The sequence below is a fragment of the Amblyraja radiata genome, chromosome 18 (genome assembly GCF_010909765.2).
Source record: "Amblyraja radiata isolate CabotCenter1 chromosome 18, sAmbRad1.1.pri, whole genome shotgun sequence".
NCBI lineage: Eukaryota > Metazoa > Chordata > Chondrichthyes > Rajiformes > Rajidae > Amblyraja > Amblyraja radiata.
In genome coordinates this window covers 42,478,671-42,500,387 of record NC_045973.1, presented here as the reverse complement: position 1 = coordinate 42,500,387, position 21,717 = coordinate 42,478,671, and positions in this window count along the sequence as shown.

Below are 21,717 nucleotides of genomic sequence, written 5' to 3'. Positions count from 1 at the left end.
TGTGAATGTGGAGGGTGCTGGAGGTCCAGATGTGAATGTGGAGGGCGCTGGAGGTCCAGGTGTGAATGTGGAGGGTGCTGGAGGTCCAGGTGTGAATGTGAGGAGGTGCTGGAGGTCCAGGTGTGAATGTGGAGGGTGCTGGAGGTCCAGATGTGAATGTGGAGGGCGCTGGAGGTCCAGGTGAATGTGGAGGGCGCTGGAGGTCCAGGTGTGAATGTGGAGGGTGCTGGAGGTCCAGGTGAATGTGGAGGGCGCTGGAGGTCCAGGTGTGAATGTGGAGGGTGCTGGAGGTCCAGGTGTGAATGTGGAGGGGGCTGGAGGTCCAGGTGTGAATGTGGAGGGTGCTGGAGGTCCAGGTGTGAATGTGGAGGGTGCTGGAGGTCCAGGTGTGAATGTGAGGAGGTGCTGGAGGTCCAGGTGTGAATGAGGAGGTGCTGGCGGTCCAGGTGTGAATGTGGAGGGCGCTGGAGGTCCAGGTGTGAATGTGGAGGGCGCTGGAGGTCCAGGTGAACGTGGAGGGCGCTGGAGGTCCAGGTGTGAATGTGGAGGGCGCTGGAGGTCCAGATGTGAATGTGGAGGGCGCTGGAGGTCCAGGTGAATGTGGAGGGTGCTGGAGGTCCAGGTGTGAATGTGGAGGGTGCTGGAGGTCCAGGTGTGAATGTGGAGGGTGCTGGAGGTCCAGGTGTGAATGTGAGGAGGTGCTGGAGGTCCAGGTGTGAATGAGGAGGTGCTGGCGGTCCAGGTGTGAATGTGGAGGGCGCTGGAGGTCCAGGTGTGAATGTGGAGGGTGCTGGAGGTCCAGGTGAACGTGGAGGGCGCTGGAGGTCCAGGTGTGAATGTGGAGGGTGCTGGAGGTCCAGATGTGAATGTGGAGGGCGCTGGAGGTCCAGGTGAATGTGGAGGGCGCTGGAGGTCCAGGTGTGAATGTGGAGGGTGCTGGAGGTCCAGGTGAATGTGGAGGGCGCTGGAGGTCCAGGTGTGAATGTGGAGGGTGCTGGAGGTCCAGGTGAATGTGGAGGGTGCTGGAGGTCCAGGTGTGAATGTGGAGGGTGCTGGAGGTCCAGGTGTGAATGTGGAGGGTGCTGGAGGTCCAGGTGTGAATGTGAGGAGGTGCTGGAGGTCCAGGTGTGAATGTGGAGGGTGCTGGCGGTCCAGGTGTGAATGTGGAGGGCGCTGGAGGTCCAGGTGTGAATGTGGAGGGTGCTGGAGGTCCAGGTGAATGTGGAGGGTGCTGGAGGTCCAGGTGTGAATGTGGAGGGTGCTGGAGGTCCAGATGTGAATGTGAGGAGGTGCTGGAGGTCCAGATGTGAATGTGAGGAGGTGCTGGAGGTCCAGGTGTGAATGTGGAGGGTGCTGGAGGTCCAGGTGAATGTGGAGGGCGCTGGAGGTCCAGGTGTGAATGTGGAGGGTGCTGGAGGTCCAGATGTGAATGTGAGGAGGTGCTGGAGGTCCAGGTGTGAATGTGAGGAGGTGCTGGAGGTCCAGATGTGAATGTGGAGGGTGCTGGAGGTCCAGGTGTGAATGTGGAGGGTGCTGGAGGTCCAGGTGAATGTGGAGGGTGCTGGAGGTCCAGGTGTGAATGTGGAGGGTGCTGGAGGTCCGGATGTGAATGTGAGGAGGTGCTGGAGGTCCAGATGTGAATGTGAGGAGGTGCTGGAGGTCCAGGTGTGAATATGGTGGGTGGAGCTCCAGGAGTGAATGTGAGGGGTGCTGGAGGTCCAGGTGTGAATGTGGAGATCCATGTGAGAATGTGAGGGGTGCTGGAGGTCCAGGTGTGAATGTGGAGATCCAGGTGTGAATGTGGAGATCCAGGTGTGAATGTGGAGATCCAGGTGTGAATGTGAAAGGTGCTGGAGGTCCAGGTGGATACTGGAAGTTTAGTGTATCACCAGGTGTGAATGTGAAGATAGATGCAAAATGCTGGAGTAACTCAATGGGACAGGCAGCATCTCTGGATATAAGGAATGGGTGACATTTCGGGTCAAGACCCTTTGTCACCTTCCCCTAGCTAACATTGATCTATTCTACATTTTCTTTGAACCTCATCTCCTTTGATTGTCATTTTCACACCTTACCTTACCATATGTCTAGACTCACTCTCCCCTGACTCTCAGTCTTAAGAATGGTCTCGACCCTTAAGAATGGTCTCGACCTATTCCAATTTATCCAGAGATGCTGCCTGTCCCGCTGAGTTACTCCTGCATTTTGTGTCTATCTTTGGTGTACTACTAGACTAGGTGGGACCCGTTGGGGTTGCGTTGGTCCCCCGCAATGCAACCCATTCCCCAACGCAACCCGTTCCCCCAAAGCAATGCTCCACCACTCTGGGGAGGGGGTGTATGGGGGAGGGGATGTGTGGGGGAGGGGTGTGTGAAGGAGGGGGGTTTAGCGTAGGGAAGGGGTGTGGGAGGGGGAGGGTGGAGGGGTCAGCCATGATTGAATGGCGGAGTAGACTTGATGGGCCAAATTGCCAAATTCTGCTCCTATCACTTATAAATACATGTATATTAGCCTGTGCACTTGTTCCAATGTGAATTTGCCTGTGTCTCTGTATCTATGACACCACTAGAAACTGCTGATGCTGCACTCTTGAGCAAAACACAAAGTGCTGGAGAATTGCCATTTAGATAGTAATCTGCCTTCCTGTTTATGCTACCAAAGTGGATAACCTCACATTTATCCATATTAAGCTTCAGATGCATGGCAGATGAACAGGAAGGTAGATTACTATCTAAATGGCATCAAGTTGGGAACAGTGGAAGTACAACGGGTTCTGGGGATCCTTGCTCATCAGTCTATGAAAGTAAGCATGCAGGTACAGCAGGCAGTGAAGAAAGCAAATGGCATGTTGGCCTTTATAACAAGAGGAGTCGAGTATAGGAGCAAATAGGTCCTTCTGCAGTTGTACAGAGCCCTTGTGAGACCACACCTGGAGTATTGTGTTCAGTTTTGGTCCCCTAATTTGAGGAAGGACATTCTTGCTATTGAGAGAGTGCAGCGTAGCTTTACAAGGTTAATTCCCGGGATGGCGGGACAGTCATATGCTGAGAGAATGGAGCGGTTGGGCTTGTACACTCTGGAGTTCAGAAGGTTGAGAGGGGATCTTATTGAAACCGATAAGATTGTTAAGGGTTTGGACACGCCAGAGGCAGGAAACATGTTCCCGGTGTTGGGGGAGTCCAGAACCAGGGGCCACAGTTTAAGAATAAGGGGTTTAAGCCATTAAGAATAAGCCATTTAGAACAGAGACGAGGAAACACTTTTTCTCACAGAGTTGTGAGTCTGTGGAATTCTCTGCCTCGGAGGGTAGTGGAGGCCAGTTATCTGGATACTTTCAAGAGAGAGCTAGAAAGGGCTCTTAAAGATAGCGGAGTCAGGGGATATGGGGAGAAGGCAGGAACGAGGTACTGATTGGGGATGATCAGCCATGATCACATTGAATGGCGGTGCTGGCTCGAAGTGCCGAATGGCCTACTCCTGCACCTATTGTCTATTGTCTCAATGGGTTAGGCAGCATCTGTGGAGGGAATGGACAGAAGACATCTTTAATCAGGACCCTTGATTGATTGAAAGATACAGCGTAGGAACAAGCCCATCCACCCATGACCTATCGATTCCACACCGAACATCGATCACCCGCTCACTCTAGTTCCATACAATTTCCCATCTATTCCCAAAGCACTTGGGGCAAATTACTGAGGCCAATTAACCTACAAATCCACATGTCTTTTGGGATGTGTGAGGAAACCCATGCAGTCACAGGGAGTATGTGTAAACTCCACACAGACACACCTGAGGTCTGGACCGAGCCTGGGTCTCTTGTACTGTGGGGCAGCAGCTCACCAGCTTTGTGTGAATGCCCCTGATCCTAAATGTCCTCTGTCTATTTCCCTCCACAGATGCTGCCTGACATGCTGAGTTTCTGCAGTACTTTGTTTTTTGCGATTGTGTGAATGTGTGCATGTCTATCTGTGCACATTGATCAGTATGACTGGGTTAGTGTATGTGACTGAATATCTGAGTATGCACATCTGTGAATGTTCATCTACCTGTTTGCGTAGCTGCATAACAAGCACAGACTCGGCGACCGTTTCGCTGAACACCTTTGCTCAATCTGCCTAGGTCAACACGATCTCCCGGTTGCTAAACATTTTTCTTCCCCTCCCATTCCCATACTGACCTTTCTGCCCTGGGCCTCCTCTACTGTCAGAGTGAGACCAAATGCGAATTGAATTGAATTGAATTTGAATTGAATTGAATTGAATAAAGTGTATTAGCCAAGTATGTATAAATACAAGGAATGTGCCTTGGTGCTTTGCTCGCAAGTAACAACACAATATACAGTAGACAATTAAAAATAAAACATCAATTTACTCATGTGAAGAATGAAATAAAATACCAGAGCAAAAGGAGGCTACAGACTTTTGGCTGTTGAGTAGAGCTACTGCTTGTGGAAAACATTGGAGGAACAGCACCTCATATTTCACTTGGGCAGCTTACAACCAGTAATATGAATATTAATTTCTCTAACTTCAAGTAATCCTTGCTTTCCCTCTCTCTCTGTCCCTCCTCATCCTAGTTCTCCGACCAGTTTCAATGGCCTCCTGATTAATGTTACTGTTTGTATGCCTCGTTGTCACCTTTCCCTCAGTTAACAATGAACCATTCGACATTTACTTGAACATCGATTGCTTTGATCTGTCGTTTTCACACCTTACCTTTCCATATCTCTACTTTATCTCTTAGAATAAGGGGGAGGTTATTTAGGACTGAGGTGAGAACAAACTTTTTCACCAGAGAGTTGTGAATTTATGGAATTCCCTGCCACAGAAGTCACTGGATGGATTTAAGAGAGAGTTAGATAGAGCTCTAGGGGCTAGTGGTGTCAAGGGATATGGGGAGAAGGCAGGCTTGGGTTATTGATAGAGGACGATCAGCCATAATCACAATGAAAGGCGGTGCTGGCTCGAAGGGCCAAATGGCCTCCTCCTGCACCTATTTTCTATGTTTCTATGTTTTCCTCTCAGAGAAACATAGAAAATAGGTGCAGGAGTAGGCCATTCGGCCCTTCGAATCAGCACCACCATTCAATATGGCTAATCATCCAAAATCAGTACACCGTTCCTGCTTTCTCTCCATATCCCACTCCCTTGACTCTCAGTCTGAAGAAGGGTCTCGACCCGAAACGACACCCATTCCTTCTCTCCAGAAATGCTGCCTGTCCCGCTGAGTTACTCCAGCATTTTGTGTCTATCTTAGCTGCATATGATATTGGTTATCATTTGTTTCCAGTGAGTTTTGAGAGTTTTGTATGCACATTATTAGTGATAGCTTTCCAATCCCCTTGAGATGCCTGCTAGGTTCAGAAACAGGAAGGCAGGGCTCATGACTTGAGGAGAAAATAAATTGCTGGAGAAACTCAGCAAGTCCGACAGCATCTGTGGAGGTGAATGGACAGATAATGGACAGAATGGCAGACCAATTGAATAACTACTTTGGTTCCGTCTTCACTAAGGAAGACATAAATAATCTGCTGGAAATAGCAAGGGACCAGGGGTTAAATGAGATGGAGGAACTAAGTGAAATCCAGGTTAGCCGGGAAGTGGTGTTAGGTAAATTGAATGGATTAAAGGCTGATAAATCCCCAGGGCCAGATAAGTTGCATCCCAGAGTACTTAAGGAAGTAGCTGCAGAAATAGTGGATGCATTAGTGATAATTTTTCAAAACTCTTTAGATTCTGGAGTAGTTCCTGAGGACTGGAGGGTAGCTAATGTAACCCCGCTTTTTAAAAAGGGAGGGAGAGAGAAAACGGGGAATTACAGATCAGTTAGTCTAACATCGGTGATGGGGAAAATTCTGGAGTCAGTTATTAAAGATGGGATAGCAGCACATTTGGAAAGTGGTGAATTCATTGGACAAAGTCAGCATGGATTTATGAAAGGTAAATCATGTCTGACGAATCTTATAGAATTTTTCGAGGATGTAACTAGTAGAGTGGATAAGTGAGAACCAGTGGATGTGTTATATCTGGACTGTCAGAAGGCTTTCGACAAGGTCCCACATAAGAGATTAGTATACAAACTTAAAGCACACGGTACTGGGGGTTCAGTATTGATGTGGATAGAGGACTGGCTGGCAGACAGGAAGCAAAGAGTAGGAGTAAACGAGTTCTTTTCAGAATGGCAGGCAGTGACTAGTGGGGTACCGCAAGGCTCAGTGCTGGGACCCCAGCTATTTACAATATATATTAATGATCTGGATGAGGGAATTGAATGCAACATCTCTAAGTTTGTGGATGACACGAAGCTGGGGGGTAGTGTTAGCTGTGAGGAGGATGCTAGGAGGCTGCAAGGTGACTTGGATAGGTTGGGTGAGTGGGCAAATGCATGGCAGATGCAGTATAATGTGGATAAATGTGAGGTTATCCACTTTGGTGGCAAAAACAGGAAAGTAGACTATTATCTGAATGGTGGCCGATTAGGAAAAGGGGAGATATAATGAGACTTGGGTGTCATGGTACACCAGTCATTGAAAGTAGGAATGCAGGTGCAGCAGGCAGTGAAGAAAGCAAATGGTATGTTAGCATTCATAGCAAAAGGATTTGAGTATAAGAGCAGGGAGGTTCTACTGCAGTTGTACAGGGTCTTGGTGAGACCACACCTGGAGTATTGCGTACAGTTTTGGTCTCCTAATCTGAGGAAATACATTCCTGCCATAGAGGGAGTACAGAGAAGGTTCACCAGACTGATTCCTGGGATGTCAGGACTTTCATATGAAGAAAGACTGGATAGACTCGGTTTGTACTCGCTAGAATTTAGAAGATTGAGGGGGAATCTTATAGAAACTTACAAAGTTCTTAAGGGGTTGGACAGGCTAGATGCAGGAAGATTATTCCCGATGTTGGGGAAGTCCAGAACTAGGAGTCACAGTTTAAGGATAAGAGGGAAGTCTTTTAGGACCGAGATGAGAAAATCATTTTTTACACAGAGAGTGGTGAATCTGTGGAATTCTCTGCCACAGAAGGTGGTTGAGGCCAGTTCATTGGCTATATTTAAGAGGGAGTTAGATGTGGCCCTTGTGGCTAAAGGGATCAGGGGGTATGGAGAGAAGGCAGGGATGGGATACTGAGTTGGATGATCAGCCATGATCATATCAAATGGCGGTGCAGGCTCGAAGGGCCGAATGGAACCTATTTTCTATGTTTCTATGTTTCTATAACGTTCTGGGTCGGGACCCTTCTTCACATGAAGTCTCAAAATGCATCACTTTGCAAATACCTTGCCCATCTGGACTGATTTCCACCCATATACCTATGCAGAAGGACTGCAGTGTACATGTCTAAAAATACTTGAAATTGGCAGCATAGATAGACACGACAGACAGCATCTCTGGAGATAAGGAAAGGTGAAGTTTTGGGTCGAGACCCTTCTTCAGACTCAGGGGAGATGGAGACCTCTCACATCACTGCCTCCACTTTTCTTCCAGCTTCCCCCCCCCCCCCCCCCCACCACAATCAGCTTGAGGATGGGTCTCGACCCAAAACCTCACCTATCCATGTTGTCCAGAGATGCTGCCTGACCCGCTGAGTTACTTTGTGAATGAACTGCGTGCATTTATTTGTCAACCAGCATTTGCAATTCCTCGTATCTTCATTCGTGATCCCACTGGATTGCCTAAGCAGAAGAAGTAGAAAAAGAACTGCATCTCTATGAACGGGTGTGTGAATGTGCCTGAGCATCTTTCTGAATGTATACTGTCTGCCTATCTGTGTATCAACAGCTGTATGGATGGATGTGTCAACACGCATGTGAAATTAAAAGACAAAAAATGCTGAAAACACTCAGCATGTGTGGAAACGGAAATATTTATGTCTTAGGTCTGGGATTCTTTAGAGGATTTGTCAGCATAGTTCCAGAGCTGAAATGTTAACTGTTTCTCTTTCCACATTTGATGTCTGACCTGCTGAGTGTTCCCCATATATTCTGTGCTTATTTCAGATTAGCAGCATCTGCATTTAACCAAACAGTCATTATCTGTCCATTAACCTGCTTGCCTCGTTTACAGAATTCAGGTTTATGGAGGTGAAGTGCAATCTTGTATAAAGAAAGGTCTATGGTCAGACTTCATCATATTGCAATAAATGATTATTGCAATAAGCTGATGGCAGGCTTCCCAAGGGAAATGCTTTTCTTCAGAGTATTTAAATGACTTTATTATGGGATATAAAATACAAATTTAAAAATAGCCGCAGTACAAAATTTGGAAGTATGCAAAGTGTGCAGGATACAAATTTAATTTTAACAGGACATAGATAGACTGGCAGAATGGTCAGAGAGGCGAAAGGAATTTAATATAGGGAAGTGTGAAATGATCCATTTTGGCAGAAGGGATGAGATGAAGTCTTATGGCATTGTTCTAAAGGGTGTAAGAGAGAGGCCTGGGGAACCATAGATCTTTGAACAAATCTGACTTTCTGTATTGAGAGAGTGCTTATGAAACTATGTGGAATTTTGGGCTTCAGAAACAGAGATTATGCTGAAAAATTATAAAGTGCCTACACATAATTTTATCTCATTCTAATTAGTAATGTTATGAAGTATTCTTGAGAAGATACAGAGGAAAATTCCCAAGATGATCCTAGAATGAGGTATATTAATACAGGAATTAATTGGTAAGAGCGTTTTTTTCTTGTGGCAGAGGATGTTGAAGCAAGATTTGGTATATGTAAGCAGGATTATAGCAGATTTAGATAAGGTATCCCAAAGAAAAGCTGTTCCTATTAGCATCATTGATCATGGAAACAATTTAGTAGGGAGATACAGCGCAGAAACAGGGCCTTCGGCCCACCGAGTCCGCACTGACCAGCGATCCCCGCACATTAACACTACCCGACATACACTCGGGACAATTTTACATTTATACCAAGCCAATTAACCTACAAACCTGTACGTCTTTGGAGTGTGGGAGGATACTGAAAATCTCGGAGAACACCCACGTGGTCATGGGGAAAGCGTGCAAACTCCGTACAGACAGCACCCCTAGTCAGGATTGAACCCAGGTCTCTGCCGCTGTAAGGCAGCAGCTCTACCGCTGTGCCACCGCGCTGCCCACACAGATTTAAGGTTTTAGACAAGAGATGAAGAGGGATGTGAAGAAAGTTTCGATTCACACAGACTTAAAAATCTCTGAGGCTGAAGTACAAGTGAGGATAATCAATGGTATAAAAAACGGTTTGGATAGTTACCAGAGTGAAGGCAAAGGCCATAAAGAAGGAGAAGAGGATTGACTGCAAACTGGCATGGACCCCAAATGTTCTAAACCTTGTATTAGTGAATCAGACTGAGAATCTGTGTGTGTTTGTGTCTGTGTGCTCATATATATGAGAAATGATGTCTGTGTATATTCTCTGCACATGCTTTAATTACTTGTTTACCTCATGTACTGTTGTTGAGTTGAAAGCAAAATCTCAGTCAGGAGTTCTGGCCCCACTGCACTGGGAGAAGGAGATGAACTGGGAAAATTGTGACTTGCATTGAAATCTTGGTTTTAGATACAAAATAAAAACCACTTTTGGACATATTTATCAAATTAAAAAGCACTCATAAAATGAGAAACAAAACAAACATGGAAAATTGGATGTAGAGTGATTATTTTTTACTGTTCCCCCCCGAAGAAAACAAATTGTACTTGTATACTAAATTTGAAATCTAAGTGCCAAGTTCTCTTGAAGAAGTTTATCCAAAATATCAACCGAGCCTTCCCTTGAATCCTTAACTTCTGAATGTTGAGTATAGTACAGTTTAGAGATACCACACGGAAACAGGCTCTTTGTATTCTTTACTTTTAGTCTAAATTTGAACAATAATTCATATTCCCTTTTAGCAAAGGCCTGTCCCACTTAGACGATTTTTTTAGGCGACTACAGGCGACTAGGCTGTCGCCGGGGCGTGTCGCCTGTATGGTCGTGAGTTGTCTCCTCAGTCGCCTAAAGAGACGTAGCATATTTCTGGTCGCCGCTGGATTTTGAAATGTTCAAAACATTTTGGCGACAGTGGGTTTGACGCCAATGAACGTAGCCTGACTTCTCCTGACGTAGGTGCTGTTGTAGATTGTCGCCAGGATAACGTACGTTGTCGCCGGTGCTGACATCGGTGAATTACATTCCCGACTACCTACGTCAACCTACTGGCAACAGATACCGGCGACTGAATTGTCTTAAGTTGTCGCCTACAGGGTAGTAGCTTGTCGCGGGTGGACGTAGGTTGTCGTAGGTGTGGTCATAAGTGGATGTCCTAATGGGTCGCCTGTAGCTTGGCGTCGACTAGGTGGTAGGTTGTCATAGACATTGTTGTAGGGGGGTCCAGTCGCCGTTTTTTCGGCGACCTGCTACGACTATGACAGTCGCCGGCAGTCGCTGTCAAAATCGCCTAAGTGGGACAGGCCCTGAAGGAAATCAACCCTCCATGGGGTTGTTTTAATAAAGCTAAAGATAGATTATGTACGACCCAGCGCAGGGCTTTCAAATAACCGTGTCTATATTAGTCGAAGGAGAGCTAACCAGACTAATCCCAACCTCCAATGTTAGGCTCACAGCCCTGCAGGTCTGGGTTCTTCACGTGGACTTTAAATGTTATAGTATTTATGCCCCTTCTTTCCTTCTTGGCAGAGAGTTCCAGACCTATAACACCTTCTGGGTTAAAAGGTTTTCCTCGCCTCTCCTCTAAAATGTCTAACAGTCACTGTAAATCCATGACCTATGATCTATGATCTATCGTATATGTTTCTAAGGGTAATTGATTCTTCCACTTTATTGCATGCAGGCTCCCATTAGGCCTTTCTGTGACAAAGAAAGGAACTCTAGTTTACCCAGTCTTTCCTCTGGCTACACCTAGCCAGCCTTGGCCCCATCATCATAAATATACTCAGCTAATTTTCCTATATAGTCACATCCTCTCTGTAATATGGTGACCAGAAATGTAGTCAGTAGTCAGCCTGGGATCGAACTAGTGTTTCAATAAAGTTCATGTGTAACGTCCCTGCCCTTACAAGCTGTGCTAAGACCACCCTGCATACCTTTTTAACTACCTTAATTTCATTGTGTATGAAGTAGCTGCAGATGCTGGTTTAAACTGAAGATAGACACAAAAAGCTGGAGTAACTCAGCGGGTCAGACAGCATCTCAGGAGAGAAGGAATGGGTGACCTTTCTTCAGACTCAGCCCTTTCCCCAGAGATGCTGTCAGACCCGCTGAGTTACTGCAGCTAGACACAAAATGCTGGAATAACTCAGCGGGACAAGCAGCATCTCAGGAGAGAAGGAATGGGTGATGTTTCGGGTTGAGACCCTTCTTCAGACTATTCGGGTCGAGACCCTCTTTCCTATGAGTTGCTCCAGCTATTTGTGTCCACCTTAATTTAATTACTGGCTATGTTTAAGTATTTGTGAACATTTATATTTTTGCTCCTTCACATCAATTAAAATTCTCATTCTCAAAATTCCTACGCTTTGTTGCATCTATTCATGTACAGGTTTCACACTTTACCAGAGTCAATTGCATTTGCTACTTTCTATTTGTAACTGACCAGGCCATCTATATGTTCCTCCAGTTGGCCTCACTATCAACCACACTGACATTTTTAAAAATATCTGCAAACGTCTCTATCAATAATATATATTACAACGGCCAAGTGACAGAGGACAATGAAACCTTATCAGTAGCAGCCTTCAACCACTAGAAGTAACGTCAGTAAATTTGCAGATGACACAAAGCTGGGTGGCAGTGTGAACTGTAAAGGGGATGCTATGAGGATGCAGGGTGACTTGGACAGGTTGGGCGAGAGGGCAGATGCATGGCAGATACAGTTTAACGTTGATAAATGTATGGGTATCCACTTTGGTGCCAAAAACAGGAAGGCAGATTATTATCTGCATGGTGTCAAGTTGGGAAACGTGGAAGTACAACGGGATCTGGGGGTCCTTGTGCATCAGACAATGAAAGTAAGCATGCAGGTACATCAGGCAGTGAAGAAAGCGAATGGCATGGTGGCCTTCATAACAAGAGGAGTTGAGTACAGGAGCAAAGAAGTCCTTCTGCAGTTGTACAGAGCCCTAGTGAGACCACACCTGGAGTATTGTGTGGAGTTCTGGTCTCCAAATTTGAGGAAGGACGTTTTTGCTGTTGAGGTAGTGCAGCGTAGGTTCACAAGGTTAATTCTCGGGATGGCGGGATTGTCATATGTTGATAGAATGGAGCGGCTGGGCTTGTACACTCTGGAGTTTAGACGGAACATTGAAACATATAAAATTATTAAGGGTTTGGACACGCTAGGGCAGGGGTCGGCAACCTACGGCCCCCGCAGCCGAGCTCTGGCCGTACAGCATCCTGCGCAAAGCCGCCGGAACACGTTTAAGAAAGAACTGCAGATGCTGGAAAAATTGAAGGTAGACAAAAATGCTGGAGAAACTCAGCGGGTGAGACATAGGAACATAGAAACATAGAAATTAGGTGCAGGAGTAGGCCATTCGGCCCTTTGAGCCTGCACCGCCATTCAATATGATCATGGCTGATCATCCAACTCAGTATCCCGTACCTGCCTTCTCTCCATACCCTCTGATCCCCTTAGCCACAAGGGCCACATCTAACTCCCTCTTAAATATAGCCAATGAACTGGCCTCGACTACCCTCTGTGGCAGGGAGTTCCAGAGATTCACCACTCTCTGTGTGAAAAAAGTTCTTCTCATCTCGGTTTTAAAGGATTTCCCCCTTATCCTTAAGCTGTGACCCCTTGTCCTGGACTTCCCCAACATCGGGAGCAATCTTCCTGCATCTAGCCTGTCCAACCCCTTAAGAATTTTGTAAGTTTCTATAAGATCCCCTCTCAATCTCCTAAATTCTAGAGAGTATAAACCAAGTCTATCCAGTCTTTCTTCATAAGACAGTCCTGACATCCCAGGCATCAGTCTGGTGAACCTTCTCTGCACTCCCTCTATGGCAATAATGTCCTTCCTCAGATTTGGAGACCAAAACTGTACGCAATACTCCAGGTGTGGTCTCACCAAGACCCTGTACAACTGCAGTAGAACCTCCCTGCTCCTATACTCAAATCCTTTTGCTATGAAAGCTAACATACCATTCGCTTTCTTCACTGCCTGCTGCACCTGCATGCCCACTTTCAATGACTGGTGTACCATGACACCCAGGTCTCGCTGCATCTCCCCTTTTCCTAGTCGGCCACCATTTAGATAATAGTCTGCTTTCCTGTTTTTGCCACCAAAATGGATAACCTCACATTTATCCACATTATACTGCATCTGCCAAACATTTGCCCACTCACCCAGCCTATCCAAGTCACCTTGCAGTCTCCTAGCATCCTCCTCACAGCTAACACTGCCCCCCAGCTTAGTGTCATCCGCAAACTTGGAGATATTGCCTTCAATTCCCTCATCCAGATCATTAATATATAAGGATTGCATGAGGCTGCCTCACCCGCTGAGTTTTCCAGCATTTTTGTCTACCTTCTGTGAACACGTGATTTGATGCCTGCCATCCGGGACGGGATCTATGTGTATACGTGATAGATGTGGCCCGCCATCCGCTCACAGACATGCTTCCTGGCCCATATGCAGAACAAGGTTGCCGACCACTGTGCTAGAGGCAGGAAACATGTTCTCGATGTTGGGGGAGTCCAGAACCAGGGGCCACACTTTAAGAATAAGGGGTAAGTCATTTAGAACGAAGATGAGGAAAAACTTTCACACAGAAAGTTGTGAATCTGTGGAATTCTCTGCCTCAGAAGGCAGTGGAGGCCAATTCTCTGGAGGCTTTCAAGAGAGAGTTAGATAGAGCTCTTAAAGATTGCGGAGCTGGGGGATATGGCGAGAGGGCAGGAGCGGGTTACTGATTGTTGATGATCAGCCATGATCATAGTGAATGGCGGTGCTGGCTCGAAGGGCCAAATGGCCTACTCCTGCACCTATTGTCTATTGAAGCACAGAAGCACACACCAACATTTACTTCTTGACAATAAGCCAATTTCAATTCCATAACCCCTTGATTTCTTTGGGCTTTTACTTTTTTGACCAGCCTGCTTGTGCGACTTTGCATTCAATATAGTTTATATGGATTTACAAAGACATTTGATGAAACACTTGTTAATCCTGGCCAAATTGGAGAGTCTAGGACTTCAAAAGGGGAAAAAGCTTGGGCTGCTGGGAGATTTGGTCATTTTGGCATTGCTCTCTGCAGAGCTGGGACAAGCTGCGGAGTGGTGCCAGTGTGTCTAGAGCCGAGATACAATTTGCAAGAAAAGAATAAGAACATCTGCAGACCCTGTCAATTAGGTGCAAAATGCATAGGATGGATTGGATAACTGCAAACCAGAAATACACCTTGTAAATAATTGTAAATAATGTTGCAGAGTTCGACTTTGCCGAGTGTTGATTGGATGAAGTATTGAGCGTTGTCTGGGTTTCCTGCAGATCAGGGTAAATGTTTCTAAGTTGGCTTCCATACGAAGTCCATTTTGAATACAATGTATTGAGCTGCTGTATTATTGGGTTAGGGAAATGTCTGTTATGTATGGGGTTAATCGATATCTGTAATGGATTGTTCAGAGACCACCCCCATGTGGTTCGGCCCCTCGAGGTCCCGGGACATATAAAAGTCTGTTGCCACGAGGTCCCACGTCGATCTTCTGGGAGAGCGCTTGGGACTGCGTGACTTTCTGGAGTGTCTCTGTCTGAGCGAGGCCTAGAGGGCTTGATCAGGCAGATACGAGGATCAAACCCGCGGTGGGATAGGTACAGTAGTTGAGCTGTAATTGCGCTTTTGTTAAAATAAAGATGAGTTGTTCAAGTGCTTGATTCGGTGTCTTTACTGAAACTAGGCTGGGGTGAAGCTTAGAAACGAGCAATTTACACACTCATCAATTCTCCTTATGAAATCTGCAAATAAAAACCAGTCATTAGACAACCAAGACCCGCCCTTAACAATTCTGTCTGAAGAAGGGTCTCGATCCGAAACTTCACCCATTCCTTCTCTGCAGAGATGTCGCCTGTCCCGCTGAGTTACTCCAGCATTTTGTGTCTATCTTAACAAATCCAAGTTGTCTCTCCCAGATTTATCTGTGCCTTTTTAAATGAAATTTTATCCTTTTCCCTTAGAAACTATTCCAATCAATTTCCCACTACCCAAGTTGCCTCTATTTACACAGTTTATTCCACAGTATAATGTTGGCAACCATCCTGTTCTCTGGCACAAATCCTATAGTCAGGGAGATTGAAATGCTGAAATTTTTTTTTCCATTATCCTACTTAAGCAGAAATTACTCCAAAATTTGTTTGCGGTTATGCCAATCGTGATTATGGCCAAGTTTCATGGCAGTCTGATCATCATAATGACAATCTAGTAAATCAGACGAGGAAAGTGTGGAACTTATCCCATAATCTTTCTTAGATCCCTATTTGTGAAAAATAAAGTTTTAAAGCTCATCATTAATGCATATTAAACACAAGAAGTCTGAGTAAAACAAATACAGAAGCTTTTCGATTTTTAGGCACTTTGATATCATAAAATGTATTGGAGGATGCAGGAAGATAACTATTATAATAGGTATCTTCTCATTGAAGTAATAGAAATAGAAACACTTTTCATTAAAAAAATAATAAATTACCATCATATGACTAGGATTTTGTAATTTCCTAAAGTGCAGCTTCAGCGTGGGAAACATGGTTTCTCAGTTCTTTTGCAAAGGGGTTGAGATGCTAAAAAAAAAAGCAGCAGAGGATTTATAAAGGGGTCTCAAAAATTAGACATTTTAAGTCAGAAATGCATCAATGTTCCCTGTACTAACAAATCTACATATATTGGGTAGAATCATCAGTGAATTAGGATGGAAATGAAGAGGAAATGAGGAACAATTAAAAGTGAAATAAAGCAGCAGTGAGTAGAAGATAGACACAAAAAGCTGGAGTAACTCAGGGTCAGACAGCATCTCTGGAGAAAAGGAATAGGTGACGTTTCAGGTCGAGACTCTTCTTCTAGGAATGGTCTCGACCCGAAGCAGCACCTATTCCTTCTCTCCTGAGATGCTGTCTGACCCTCTGAGTTACTCCAGCTTTTTGTGTTTATCTTCGGCTTAAACCAGCATGAATTAACACTGTTCCTGCTCAGTGTTAATTCGGAGAAATATGGAAGCAATTTAATTGTCCTTGCAGTTGGGTTCTCCCACTCATGTCTGACTCTGTGTCATGTGGCAGCAGTTTTAACTGGTCAAAGTTTTGGAAGTTAAAGCCACAGAACTGCCCAAAAATCATGCTTCACATTTACTGAAATATGTTTTTAATTTTAGCTGTTACCGTAGCAGCAGGAGGGAAATGGAGCCTTGCATCACCATGGTAATGTTTGCAATAACAGTAAACCTAGGAGAATAAAGAATACAATGTTACGCAAAATAGCTTCATTGAAATGAATGAAGACATTTTAAAGAATACATGTGCACGCTAAAATTGTTATATGTCAAGAATACGTCAAGTTTTCAAATTATCTTTACCGAGTTTTTTGTTTGCTTCCCGAGTTTTGAATGTCTTTTAAAATTAGGTAAATTTGTGCAGAGGATTATTTTTCACTCTTTTATAACTCGGGCCATTTGTTGCAGAGTTGAAGGCAAACCTTCGTCCCATCTGCTACAGCGATGACCTGGTCATGAATGTAAAACAATGCCTCTTAGTACAGCGAGATGACATTTCTGTTTTTGCAAGCATCGTTCTAACAGCCCCCCTGACGGTTTGACAATCTCATGCCAATTACTCTTGGCAGCTTTGTATTTTGGGCCAGCATCTACCATAACTGGGAAGAGGCAGTCCACTTTTATTTTTTACTTGATTGTGCCAGATTGTAGCAATATCAGTGACAATGCAAAATGATTGTCGGAGCAAGCTAATTAGCTTCAGATTGTGCTCAACTTCAATATCTGGACTGTTAGAATTTCATTGTATAGTGACCATCTGTAACCACTGCCAGAAAGCATTTTGGATAAAATATATTAATTTGGAAGGATCTAGGGGGTCATCAGCCCCGCATTTATTGCCCTTCTTTAAATCCCCATGAGAAAATGTTGGTGAGCCACCTTCTATAACTGCAGCAGTCCTTCTAGTGAGGATACATATGGAGCTATTGTGGAGGGTTTCTCAGTATTTAGACCCAGTGGTTGCTAAGGATTGGGGGTACGTTTCCAAGTCAGAATTGTGTGCATTCTGGATAGGAACCTGTAGTTGTGGTGTTCCTATTTGGTGTTCTTGGTGAAAGAGGTGTCCAGGTTAGGAGGTGTCCAGCAGTCTAGGAGAGTAATTACAATGAAATGTGTAGGAAGAATCAGCAGGTGCTGTTTTAAACCGAAGATAGACACAAATGGCTGGAGTAACTCAGCGGGACAGACAGCATCTCTGGAGAAAAGGAATAGGTGACATTTAGGGTCAAGACCCTTCTTCAGCCTGCTGTTACTCCCGCTTTTTGTGTCTATCTTCTAATTATAATGAATTTTGTATTTGTAGCTGCTATCCAGTGGTGCGGGCAGGAATGCATGCTCAGAGAGATGATGGGGTATCAATCCTCCAGTTTACTTTGTCATGGTTGATGTCAAGATTCTTCAGTGTTATTGGAGCTCCAATCCTCAAGACAAATGGAGATTATTCCTTCAATCTCCTGTCTTGACTTGCCTTGGTGCCTTTTTTCACAGCACCTGCTTCCAAAATTCATATTCATCGTTCTGACATCTCTAGAATTAACTGCAGATAGGAAGTAACTGCAGATGCTGGTTAACACCGAAGATGGACACGAAATGCTGGAGTCACTCAGCGGGTCAGGCAGCATCTCAGGATAGAAGGAATGGGTGACGTTTTGGGTCGAGACAGTCTGACGAAGGGTCTCGACCTGAAATGTCACCCATTCCTTCTCTCCAGAGATGCTGTCTGAGCCCGCTGAGTTACTCCAGCATTTTGTGTCTAGCTCGAGAATGAAATTGGTTCTCATACATTGGTTCTCCAACATACATTGGCTCCAATTCACCCAAAAATTATTATTCTGGACCACAGACGAGTTTCACATTTACACAGGGTGTATATATACTGTCCTTTATGAAGATTTATGAATTGCTGGCAAATGGGCATCGATGAGAGAGAACATGCGTGGATGGACATTTGGTCAGTATGGGTGATTTAGACTAACGGGCCTGTTTCTCTGTTCTACGACTCTGTGATTCATTAAGTTCCATGGCTCACAGCCCATCACTTCCAAAATCCACACCTTGTTTAAAAATCACGTCAAATCATGTTTCATCTAATTTGGCAACGGCTGGGAACTGGGAGGTTCCATTAAAAAGCAGAAGAAAAGATATGAAAAAGATTCAGAGAGATAAAGAGAAACTGGATAGACTCGGCTTGTACTCGCTAGAATTTAGAGGATTGAGGGGGGATCTTATAGAAACTTACAAAATTCTTAAGGGGTTGGACAGGCTAGATGCAGGATGATTGTTCCCGATGTTGGGGAAGTCCAGAACAAGGGGTCACAGCTTAAGGATAAAGGGGAAATCTTTTAGGACTGAGATGAGAAAAACATTTTTTACACAGAGAGTGGTGAATCTCTGGAATTCTCTGCCACAGAATGTAGTTGAGGCCAGTTCATTGGCTATATTTAAGAGGGAGTTAGATGTGGCCCTTGTGGCGAAAGGGATCAGGGGGTATGGAGAGAAAGCAGGTACAGGATACTGAGTTGGATGATCAGCCATGATCATATTGAATGACCAAATGACCTACTCCTGCACCTATTTTCTATGTTTCTATGAAACAAAAATTACAAAGATGTTGGATAGAACCAGTCGAAAAGAGATTACAATGCATGTAAAATAGGTGCACTTTGCACATCAGCAAGGTAGGTAAACTCCACTGGGATTTCAATCTTGTTGCAATAACAAAGACTTGGTTGAACAGTGAATGAATGGATTTCAGATATTCCCAAAAGAAAGACTGGCAAAAGAAGGAAAGCAGGAAGAATGGATTAAAGGGAATGTTGCAGTGCTGAGGAGAGATGATGTCCTGGTGTAATCAAGGAGAGATGTAAAATTAAAACAAAATGCTGGATAAGCTCAGCAGGTCAGGCCATGTGGGAATAGAAACAGAGTTAACGTTTCGGATCAAAAACCCTTCGTCACAACTGGGAAGGAGATAAATGAAGCTGCAGGGAAGATGGGGATGTCTGGTAGGGAAAAGCCAGTGTGGCCATGGGGATAAGTTGTAAACGAGGTTATGTGGTCAATGAGCAGTTACAGGGTGAAAACATACACAACAGAATGCCGAGCATGTTGCAGTTTTCTGGATTTACTATTGAATTCTATGACTTCAGGAGACTTGATTTATAGCTTTATCAATCGTCCATCTGTGATACAGGCCCAGTTTGTTCCTTGTAGGTATGTTACAATACTTACCTTCAGCAGCGCTGCAGTTCTGCCTCTGGCCGTGTGCGCGATTTTGGCGGCTTTGAGGGGGGGTGGGGGGGGGGCGGGGTTAAAACGTGGTTTACTCCTACCTGTCCTGGATTATATTTTGTTGGAGTGCAAGCTTTTGCTGAAGAATCGTTCCGACGGCCGTTCTGTGTATTTTTTTTTTTTAATCGCCCGCCAAGTTCAGCGCTGGAGTAATTTTTAAATCAGCTTCTGAAGCCGTCAACACCGACAACGGGGACGGATTTCATGTACGGGACGGGTAAAGGAAAGCCGTTTATTTTATGTATAAAAGTGCTTCTTAAGATGCCTTTAAGTCACATTTTACATTGCGAAACGGTGATTTTTTTCCTCATAGGAACCGGCAGTATTTTTCCTGCCGATATGGGGTTTAAATTCACCGCAACCGCAACATTCCAATTGATCGCGTTCCAGAAAAACCCACTCGCAAGATGATTTAAATGGCCATTAATTTACAGGTATTAAACATTAAATTCCTTCCATTTGGCCTATAAATCCATGACAATGAGATTTAAAAATTATGTTATATTATAAATTCTTGTGTGAATGTTATTTGGACACTTAGGCTATTTAAAAATGTTAATCTATTCTTAAGAAATTGAGAGATGTTTAGATCTAGTAATTGAATTGTGTAATTAACTACAATTAGGTAACTAACTAATTATATGCTTTAATTTCAAGTCATCTAAGTAAGATTGTTTCATATTTGTTTCAGAATGCTTCAATCAATAATAACTGAACATTTCTTTCAGTTCTCTTAATTTTTAAGAAAGTTATGGGCTTTTGACTGTCCTCAATCACAGCTTTTGAGTTAAGTCAATGGAAAAGCAATAGGGAACAAGATGCTAATTTCTGAGTATGAAAATGGCCATAACTTTTTTTAATACTGAAGATATGAAAGTGAATATGGTGTCAAATTAAACTTCTTTTTATGTTTTATCTGATGGGATAAATTACAGACTTGATTTTTAAAATCTCAAAATGTTGTAACATTGCTATTCCTTGTATGTCCCTTCCATTTACTTTTTTCCTCCAAAGCTGCACTGTGATGATAATGTTCATTGGCAGCTCTCAGTTTCGAAAGAACATGCTTTTGAGGTCTGCAGGGTCTTTGCACATGTTGGTAATGTCTGCTGTGGCTGAACAGCCCAATCCTCCAGTGACTGTGAGAGAGTCTGAAGAAGGGGTTGCCTATTTCCTTCGCTCCATAGATGCTGCTGCACCCGCTGAGTTTCTCCAGCATTTTTGTCTACCTCCAGTGACAGTCTCTGCCGCAGTGGGAACAGATAGAGGAGGCGTTGGGGTTGTTGAAGCTCATTTCCTGCCGCCGCCCCTCCTCTCTGCAGTATGTAAGTCCCAGCTCACATCCGCTCTCCTAATGCCACCCTGGACAATCTCACACCATGTGGAGCCATCCTCTGCCGCAGCCTCCCTGTTGTCGGTGTTTGTGGCACAGGCCTTCAAGTGATGATAATAATAGTCAAGTCAAGTCAACTTTATTTCTATAGCACATTTAAAAACAACTCTCATTGACCAAAATGCTTTACATCAGTGCGGGTACTAACGTGCTACATACAGTGGTACATAGATCTAACAATACATACATAAATACATACATACATACATACAGCGCTCCCTCAGAGGACCTCAAGAAACGCTTGTGAGTAGAAATAAGTTTCAAGTCTAGACTTAAAGGAGTCGATGGAGGGGGCAGTTCTGATGAGAAGAGAGATGCTGTTCCACAGTCTAGGTGCTGCAACCGCAAAAGCGCGATCACCCCTGAGCCTATACCTGGACTGCGGGATAATAGGGCATTATCAAACTATGGACTGGGATAGCAATAACTAATGAGACAATGATTGAGAAGAGTTTCTAAGGAGTGTTCAGGAATAGTTTCTGGCCTGATGAAGACAGGGATGGAGTTCCCAGAGCTGGAACTGATTCTGGGAGACGAGCCAGGCTAAATGGAGCAAGCAACTTCTAGGAAACAAAAACCACAACATTGTGCGATTTAGAATAGCAATGGAAAATTACGTAGCCCACCCTCAGGTAAATACAAAAATAATTGGAGAGTGGCCAGCTTCAATGGGATGAGAACAGATGTGACTTGAGTCATTTGGAATTAGAGTTTGGCAGGCAAAACTGATGGGATAATGGGAAGATTTTCAGGTGGAGATTTTTCAGCTGCAATTTAAGTACATT